The sequence below is a fragment of the Rutidosis leptorrhynchoides genome, chromosome 2, assembly GCF_046630445.1.
Source record: "Rutidosis leptorrhynchoides isolate AG116_Rl617_1_P2 chromosome 2, CSIRO_AGI_Rlap_v1, whole genome shotgun sequence".
Lineage (NCBI taxonomy): Eukaryota > Viridiplantae > Streptophyta > Magnoliopsida > Asterales > Asteraceae > Rutidosis > Rutidosis leptorrhynchoides.
Genome location: NC_092334.1, coordinates 678,027,973 through 678,038,232, shown reverse-complemented (window position 1 = coordinate 678,038,232; position 10,260 = coordinate 678,027,973).

Genomic DNA, 10,260 nt, shown 5'->3' with positions numbered 1-10,260 from the left:
TTTTGAACTTCTGATTCTTTTATCATGCCATTTCTTTGTTCTTTCCTTATAGATTAACGAATTTTCATATGCATCATGTCTTAATTCTTCTAATTCGTTTAGTTGACTTAACCGTAGACGTCCGGCTTCATGCAAATCAAGATTACATGTCTTCAAAGTCCAAAATATTTTGTGCTCAATTTCTACTGGAAGATGACATGCTTTTCCGTAAACGAGTTTAAAAGGTGTGGTTCCAATTGGAGTTTTGTAGGATGTTCTAAAAGCCCAGTGTGCATCCTCCAATTTCATGGACCATTCCTTCGGATTTGATCCTACGGTTTTCTCTAGAATACGTTTTAAAGCTCGGTTGGTGTTTTCAACTTGTCCACTTGTTTGTGGATGATAAGCGGTTGAGATTTTATGAGTTACTCCATATCTTTTGAGAACTTTCTCAAGTTGATTATTACAGAAATGAGTACCCCGATCACTTATTAAATCTTTCGGTGTTCTGAACCTTGCAAAAAGACGTTTTAAGAAGTTGACTACAACTCGTGTATCGTTAGTTGGGAGAGCTTGTACTTTCGCCCATTTAGATACATAATCAATGGCAACGAGAATGAAGAGATTATTATGAGATTTTGGAAATGGACCCATAAAGTCAATACCCCAAACGTCGAATACTTCACATACTTGAATGACGTTTTGTGGCATTTCATCACGTTGACTTATTTTTTCGGCCCTTTGACATGCATCACAGGATTTACAAAGAAGGTGTGCGTCTTTGAAAATTGTAGGCCAATAGAATCTGGCGTCGTAAATTTTTCTTGCGAGTTGAGGCCCATAATGCCCTCCTGTTGGTCCTGTGTGACAATGGTTTAAGATTTGACTAGCTTCATCTCCGAATACGTATCGGCGTATTATTCCATCGGGATAAATTTTAAACAAATGTGGATCTTCCATACTAAGTAGTTTTCAAAGTCTGCAAACCATGGAATTTCATTATAATCGATTTTCAATAGATATTCATCAGGAAAGTTATCTTGTATGGCCGATTCATTTAGAACTTCTAATTCAGGATTTTCAAGGCGAGAAAGATGATCAGCTACGAGATTTTCTGCTCCTTTTTATCTCGTATTTCAATATCAAACTCTTGTAAGAGCAATATCCAATGGATTAATCGTGGTTTGGCATCTTGTTTTGAAAATAGATATATAAGAGCAGAATGGTCGATATAGACCACCATTTTAGCTACAACGAGATATGAACGAAATTTGTCAAAAGCAAAGACAATGGCAAGGAGTTCTTTTTCAGTAGTTGTGTAATTCGTTTGTGCTCCTTGTAACGTCTTCCTAGCTTAATATATAGTTTGAAATCGTTTTTCGATTCTTTGTCCTAAAACGGCTCCCATTGCAAAATCACCTGCATCGCACATGAGTTCAAATGGTAAATTCCAATTTAGAGTTATCATGATCGGTGCATTAGTGAGTTTTTCTTTAAGAATATTAAAAGATTTGATGCATTCATCTGAAAAGATGAATGGAGCATCTTTTTCAAAGAGTTTATTCATAGGAGTGGCAATTTTAGAAAAGTCTTTTATGAAACGTCGGTAAAAACCGGCATGCTCTAGAAAACTCCTAACTCCTCTAACATTGGTGGGATGTGAAAATTTAGCAATTACATCTACTTTAGCTCTATCCACTTCAATTCCTTCCTTTAAAATTTTATGACCAAGAACGATGCCTTCTTTAACCATGAAATGACATTTCTCCCAATTAAGTACTAGATTTGATTGCTCGCATCTAATAAGCATTCGTTCAAGATTAACTAGACATGTTTCAAAAGTATCACCGAAGACTGAAAAGTCATCCATGAAAACTTTCATGCATTCTTCTATCATGTCGTGAAAAATCACCATCATGCACCTTTGAAAGGTTGCAGGGGAGTTGCAAAGTCCAAATGGCATGCGTTTGTAAGCAAAAGAACCATAAGGGCACGTGAAGGTGGTTTTCTCTTGGTCCTCGGGTGCTATTGGAATTTGAAAGTATCCAGAGAAACCGTCAAGAAAACAATAGTAACTATTTCTGGCTAACCTTTCCAACATTTTATCAATGAAAGGTAAGGGAAAGTGATCTTTTCTGGTGGTGTCATTTAATTTTCTATAATCAATACAGACACGCCATCCTGTTACAGTCCTAGTAGGAATAAGCTCATCTTTTTCATTTGTGATGACAGTGATGCCACCCTTCTTAGGTACGCATTGAACTGGGCTTACCCATGGACTATCAGAGATTGGATAAGTTAAACCTGCATCGAGCAGTTTAATAATTTCTTTCTTAATAACATCTTGCATATTAGGATTTAGTCTTCGCTGGCGTTGCACATATGTTTTATGACCTTCTTCCATAAGGATTTTGTGTGTGCAATACGAAGGACTTATTCCTTTAATGTCATGAATCTTCCATGCAATAGTTGGTTTATGAGCTTTTAGCACAGAAATGAGTTGAGATTTTTCATTTTCTGTAAGAGAAGACGAGACTATTACAGGTAATTCAGATTCACCATGTAAATAAGCGTATTCCAAATGGTTTGGAAGTGGCTTTAATTCTAATATCGGTGGTTCTTCTATCGATGATTTGTATCGATATCTGTCTTCCTCTTTCAACATTTGAAGTTCTTCTGTTGTTGGTTCGTATTCATTAGCCATGAGTGCAGCTAACATTTCAGCTTCATCAATTGGTTCAATTCCTTCTCCTAAAGAACATTCTCCTGTTCCTTGTAATTCTGGAAATTCTTGTAACAATTCTGCATGTGAATCTATAGTTTGAATATAATAACATGTATCATCTGCAGATTGCGGTTGTTGTATGGCTCTATCAACGGAAAAGGTAACACTCTCGTCCTCTATACTTAGGGTCAGTTTCTTACCAAACATGTCTACTATTGCTTTAGCTGTCTTTAAGAATGGTCTTCCTAATATAAGAGGAACTCGAGAATCTTCTTCCATGTCCAGAATAACAAAGTCTATTGGAAATACTAAAGTGCCAAGTTTAACTAGCATGTTCTCCATTATCCCTCTAGGATATTTTACTGATCGATCGGCTAGTTGCATGCTTATTCGTGTTGGTTTCAATTCTCCGAGGTCTAGTTTAGCGTATAGTGAATACGACATTAAATTTATACTAGCACATAAATCTGTCAATGCTTCTATTGAACTAAGACTACCCAGAAAACATGGAATTGTGAAACTTCCTGGATCAGAGAGTTTTTCTGGTAGTTTATTCAACAGCACTGTAGAACAATTAGCATTCATAGTAACAGCCTAGAGTTCTTCCATTTTTTTTCTATTTGTGATTAGATCTTTCAAGAATTTAGCATATCTTGGCATTCTTGAAATCACATCAATGAAAGGAAGATTGACATTTATTTGTTTAAACATATTCAAGAATTTGGATTGCTCGGCTTCAAGTCTTTCTTTTCTCATTTTACTCGGGTAAGGAAGCGGTGGTTGGTATGGTTTAACATAAGGCTTTACCTTAACTGTGTTATCTTCATTAACCTTTTCAACTACCGGTTCTGTTTCCTTATCTTGCTCAGGCTGTGGTGCCTGTGTAGTAGGAATAGAGTCATCAGAAATTACAGGTATTTCAGGTGGTTTAAGTGTAATACCACTTCTTGTGGTAATGACTTTAGCTGTTTCATTTCGGGGGTTAGCATTTGTATCGCTAGGTAGACTCCCTGGTTTTCTTTCTCCAATTAACCTAGCTAGGTTACTCACTTCTTGTTCCAGATTTTGTATAGAAGCTTGTTGATTTCTAAATGCTTGAGCATTTTGTTCATTAGTTTGTTTATGAGATGTGAAAAATTGAGTTTGAGATTCAACTAGCTTCGACATCATATCTTCTAAATTTGGCTTTTTATCATCGGTTTGTGGTGGTTTATTTGGAAAAATAGGTCTTTGCTGATTATAAGTATTATTAGATACTTGTTGATTGCTAGGACCTTGTTGGTTGTTGTATGGAACATTTCGGTTATAATTCTGATTTTGATTGTAGTTTGGTCTTGGCGGTTGATAATTATTTTGATAATTATTTCCAGGCCTTTGGTTCATGTATGAAACATTCTCTCTTTGTTCCATTGTTTATTCAATAATGAGACAATCTTTTGTCAAATATGGTCTTCCACACTGCTCACAACTAATTCGTATTGCGTGAATATCTTTAGTCATCTTTTCCATTCATCTCTCGAAAGCATCTAACTTTGCGGAAATGGAATCAAAGTCATAGCTAGAATCGGCTCTAGCCTCTTTAGATGATCTAACGATGTCTTTTTCTTGATGCCACTCATGTGAGTGGGAGGCTGTGTTATCAATAATTTTGTAAACTTCCGTTACGGTTTTATTCATAATGCAACCACCAGCTGCTATGTCGATGTCTTTTCGTGTAGTAATGTCGCATCCTTGGTAGAATATTTGTACTATTTGATAAGTATCTAAACCATGTTGAGGACATCCTCTCAACAACTTTCCAAATCTTGTCCACGCTTCATATAAAGTTTCATTTGGGTTCTGCGTGAACGTAACAATTTCTCCTTGAAGTCTCACGACTTTAGATGCCGGAAAGAATCTTTTAAGAAAATTTTCAACTAAAACATCCCATGTATCAATCGCTCCTTCAGGTAACGATTTTAACCAATCTTTGGCTTCTCCCTTTAAAGTCCAGGAAAATAACATGAGATAGATCTGTTCATCCTTAACTTCTCTGATTTTAAATAGAGTACAAATCCTATTAAAGGTTTGAAGATGTTCGTTTAAATCTTCTTTTGGCGTACCACTAAATTGGCATTGATTAGTTACCATGTGTATGATTTGTCCTTTGATTTCATAATCTGGCGCATTAATGTCTGGTTGAGTAATGGCATGACCTTGGCCAGTGCGTGTAGCTCTCATTCGATCTTCCATACTTAGAGGTTCCTGATTTTCCATGATTGAATTTGTTGAATCTAAATCACTATAGGATTCTGATTTAATGGCTTCTTCCTCGACAATCTCCGGATGAGTAATTTGTGGTTCAGGAGGAATGATTAGTGGTTCAGGATCTCTGAATTGTCCTTGAATATCCTCCGGGTTCTCAATTGTGAGGTCGGGTTCAAAAAATGGATTATCGGAAATTTGAATTGGAGTACTTGGTCGACTAGATGATGATTCTAAAGAAAAATCAACGGCGACAATGTTGGCTAGATGTCTTGATCGAGTTACAGGTGGTGAACGTATGAAAGGTGGTGAACGTTTTGCTCGGTGCATTCACTTAATATCTTATTAGTTATAAAGATAAAAATTATTAAAGTTATCAAATTAATAGACTTTTCTAATTTTTCCCACGTTTCGAATAGCCAATAGATGCAGCAGGTAGCCAGGACCCTTTAAATCAGAAGTCCACAACTCGCCACTAACAAATCCAACTATTACTACGAACCAGAAAATTTTGGATGTCTATCAATTTAACCACTTAAAATAATTTTCGTCGAAATTTAAAGAAAATAAAGAAAATTCTATGTCCTATAAACTAAAGCGTAGAAATGAGAAAGAAAAAGAGCGTCGAGAAATAAGAGTCGAAAAACAAACGTCGAAAAACAAACAGTCGAAAAATAAAAATAAGAAAATAAAGCATCGAAACTTAGAATTCTAAAAACTTAAGACTAAAAGTTGCGTCTAAAGGTATTAAAGCTTAAAGAAATTCTAAATCCAAAACGGCAATAACTTAAAAGGCACTAAAATCTATTAAATATTAAAGCGATAAGCGATGTCGTAAAATTCTAAAGCATCTAAATCTTATTATAAAGAAAAAGTACTTAAGGGATTTTACGGCAAAGCTTAAAAAAATCTAGAAATAAACAATAACTATGGCAAAAACAACAACAACAACAACAACAACAACAACAACAACAACAACAACAACAACAACAACAACAACAAAACCCAATCCCGCATATGCGAGGTATGGGGGAGGTGAGATGTAGACAATCCTTCTCCTATCCTAGAAAAAAGACAAGTCATTTCTCCACCCGAAGTGAAACACTCCCAAGAGTAGAGAAAATCATCCCTCTCAATGTTCTATGGATAGAGAGATTGCTTCCAAAAGGACCTTCGGCCTATAACTATGGCAAAAACTAAGTTTAAAACTAATTACGAACGATAAAAATACAAATTACAAATTAAAAGATTAAAATATACAATTTATAAAAATATATAAAAAAATGATAAAATTACTTATTTTTATAAAAATATTATTTTTATATTATTATTTTATAAAAGTATTAATTTTATAATTAATAAAACTATTTGAAACTTAAAAATACAAAATTTAATTAAAACTTAAAACTAATTATATTAAATTACTAAACCCTAATTAGGTTAATAATAATAATAATAATAATTAATTTAAACCTAACACTAATCGTATGTACTATGTTTCAGACCTGTCAGACAGGCTCATGCGATCGCATGAGTTCTCTGTGTCTGGGCCATGCGATCGCATAGATTTGAGTTACAGGCCAGATTGTTTGGGCTGCTACAGTACGGCCCGATTACTTTTCTAATTTTTTTCTGATTTTTAATTTATAGAAATAAAATAATTTAAATAAAACTTATAAATTAAAAAAAATTACTTACTAGTTTTTATAACTTTTAACAATAAATAAAAATATAAACTTTTTTAATTTAACTAAACTTTAAAAATATAGATATATATTTTTTTCTTTTTCTTGTTTTTATATTTTTGTTTTTAATATTTAAAACTTATGTAAATATATTTTTATAAAAATAGCTTTAAAACTAAATTTTTTTTATTATAGCATTCTATGGCGTCCCCGGCAGCGGCTCTAAAAATACTTGATGTTGTGCGGGGTGTAGTACGAAATAGATTATATTTTACTACGAAATACTATTAAATACGATACAATTTACACAAGTTATTTATTTATTGTTAGAATGGATATACCTAAACCTTGCTACAACACTTATAGGCAGTGTACCTAATCGTAGAGTAGTGTAGTTTCTAGTAAGTCCGGTTCGTTACACATGGAGCTGGCTAAGTTTAACGCTATATATATTTTAAACACTATATTTGTATAAATATATATATATATATATATATATATATATATATATATATATATATATATATATATATATATAAAAGTATTATTATTATTATTATTATTATTATTATTATTATTATTATTATTATTATTATTATTATTATTATTATATTATAAAAGGGGGTTTTACCGTTTAGTGACCGGTTTGTCAATTTTATGTCTTAAGTCACAATTAAAACCTAATGTAAAATATTAAATATAAATATAACTTAATTTAAAGCGTAAAGTAAATGACGATAAATAAAAGTGCGATAAATAAAATTGCAGTAATTTAAAGTACGATAAATAAAATGACGGTAAATAAAAGTACGATGAAATATAAATTAAGAGAATTATGCTTATTTAAACTTCCGTAATCATGATGTTTGACGTGTTTATTTTAATTTATTACCATGGGTTAATTGTCCTTTGTCCTGGATTATTCGATATGTCCATCTAGTTTTGTCCATAATAGTCCATCGGTCATAAATATAAAGTGCGAGTGTCCTCGTCAAATTACCCTTATACCCGAAGTCAAATATTTCAACTAATTGGGGACTTAAACTATAATAAGGTCTTAATACTTAGTTAATGATTACACCAGGTTATCGACTGTGTGTAATCCAAGATTTTAATACTTTATTAACAATTACACCAAGTGTCCTTGTATGTAATCCACCCCTGTTTTAATGAGTCCATTGACTATTAATCCATTCCCGTGTTCGGTTAAATGAACAATTATTAGTATTTATAAATATCCTGCCCATCGTATCAGATCGAGTGTATGTGGTTATTTATAGATACGTCAAATTGTAAATCTCTATATTAAATTAACGAACTATTATTCAGTTAAACAAATATAAAGCCCATTAATAGCCCATAGTCTAATTTCCACAAGTGTCGGTCTTTTGTCCAAACCCCAATTATGGTCCAAAGCCCAATAACCCCGTCTTTAATATTTAGTCCAACATCACGATTACTTCGGCTTAAATAAGCATAATAATAACTTAGCTACGAGACATTAATTTAAAAAGGTTGAACATAACTTACAATGAGTATTAATCGCGTAGTGTTACACGGATAGAGTTTCGATTTACAAGCTTAAAACATTCGCTAAAACAACCTTATTATTATTAAATTAATATTAAAATTATAATTATAAAATAAATATAAATATATTTGAGAGAGTGATCAGAGAAATGTATGATGAAGGTGTACACAATTCGTTCGAAAATTGCTGAATTTATAGATGTGGTCAGGTACTTCACTCCATGCGATCGCATGGGAATAAGGCCTCCGGGCCATGCGATCGCATGGCCTACTTATCCAGCATCAAATGCTTTCAAAACGTGGGCGGCTCTTGATTTATTTATTATATAATATAATATATATAATTATATATATATATATATATATATATATATATATATATATATATATATATATATTATATTCTTGTGCATCGTTGACTTGTAATTTTAGGCCCGTTGCGTCGCGCGTTGATACTCGGCTTATGTCCCGGTTTCGGATTTTCGAACGTCCTTTCGTACGATTTAATATCGTGTACTTTGCGTTTTGCGGCTTGTAATCTTGTAATTTTTAGACGTTTCTCAGCAATAATTTGAACCACTTGGATTGTACTTTGTACTTTTTAGCGTTTTGGTCATTTATGTCTTCAAATCGTCGAATCTGTCTTTTGTCTTCACCTTTTAATATTTAAACGAATATCACTTGTAAATAGAACAATTGCAACTAAAAGCTTGTCTTTCTTGAAGGATAATGCTACGAAATATGTGTTCGTTTTTAGCATTATCACCGACGTAAACTTTGTTTTTACGTCCTTGCGCCTTGGGTATACAATATTAATGGCCCACATATACAAACAATATTAATGGCCCACAAATACAAACCATAACCATAAACACAAATTAAACTAGTAAACATTAATTCAGGACGGGACTAAACACAAAACATAAAATACAAACTGAGACTCATAAGCTTGGATAAACTAAAACATGAAATAACTAATTCTGGTCTAAATCGTACGTTTGATAAAATTGAGACTGATAAGCTTGAGAAGGTTCGACTTTCTCTTTCGACTTTGACTTTGATTTTGAGGATGTTTTTTTAACCCTCTGAGAAGTAGATTCACCGGTTCGATCATAAGAAGCGCTGCATGTTGTTCGGTTATGACCTGCTTGCTTGCAACGAGTACATGTTCTTACTTTCTTTTCAATTTCTTCACCTTGAGATGGAATCCGATCGGTACCTTTTGGGCGTCCAGGTGCTCTTTTCTTTTGAATTGGGGGGTTTACGATTTTCAAGATTTTGGGCCCTGGATCCGACCATTCGAATCGATGGGGCAAAGGAAGGATGTGTTCGGAATACGTATTTATATACATTTGAGACATGAACCAATGTGATACATAACATGTAACATCTTCCACTCTGAAGAGTCGTGCTGCTGCAATTACATGTCCGCAAGGTATGCCTGATAATTGCCATTGCCCGCATGTACAAGTTCTATCTTCTAGATTAACGAGACCGTTTTTCCTTCCATCACGCACCTCTATTAGATTGTTTGTCGATGGAAATGGTTGCCATCTTCTTGATTTGTTCGTCCTCTTGGCTAATTTCCGTTCAACATATGGAGTAACCGTTGAAGTAAGACTAACTACTTTGTTGTGATGTTTGAAAAACTAATCTTGTATTGAAGCCCGGAAAAATTTCAATAACATGCAAACTGATAGTTTGCGAGCATGTTTGGATAGAGCGTTAATAGACTCTACACTGTTGCTAGTAAGGTATGCATACCTAACATGATCAGCTTGACTTCTGGACCATTTGTTGAAACCAACGTCTGTGAGACGCTTTTAATCTTCTTTGAAATACACTAACATGATCTTGAAAATCTGACAAACGGTAAGCCTTAACCATTTTCCAATAGTGCCATTCAAAATATTTGAATTTGTTGGACATCGTGTTTATGTTCATGAATAGATGACGTGCGCAGAAAGAGTGAAAGGCTTCAGGAAACACATTTGAAATACCATGTGCTATTGACGGAGCACGATCAGAAATGAAGGTAATCTCTGACATACGATTACTCATACCACTACTCTCTAAATGATCTCTTAGATTTTTAAA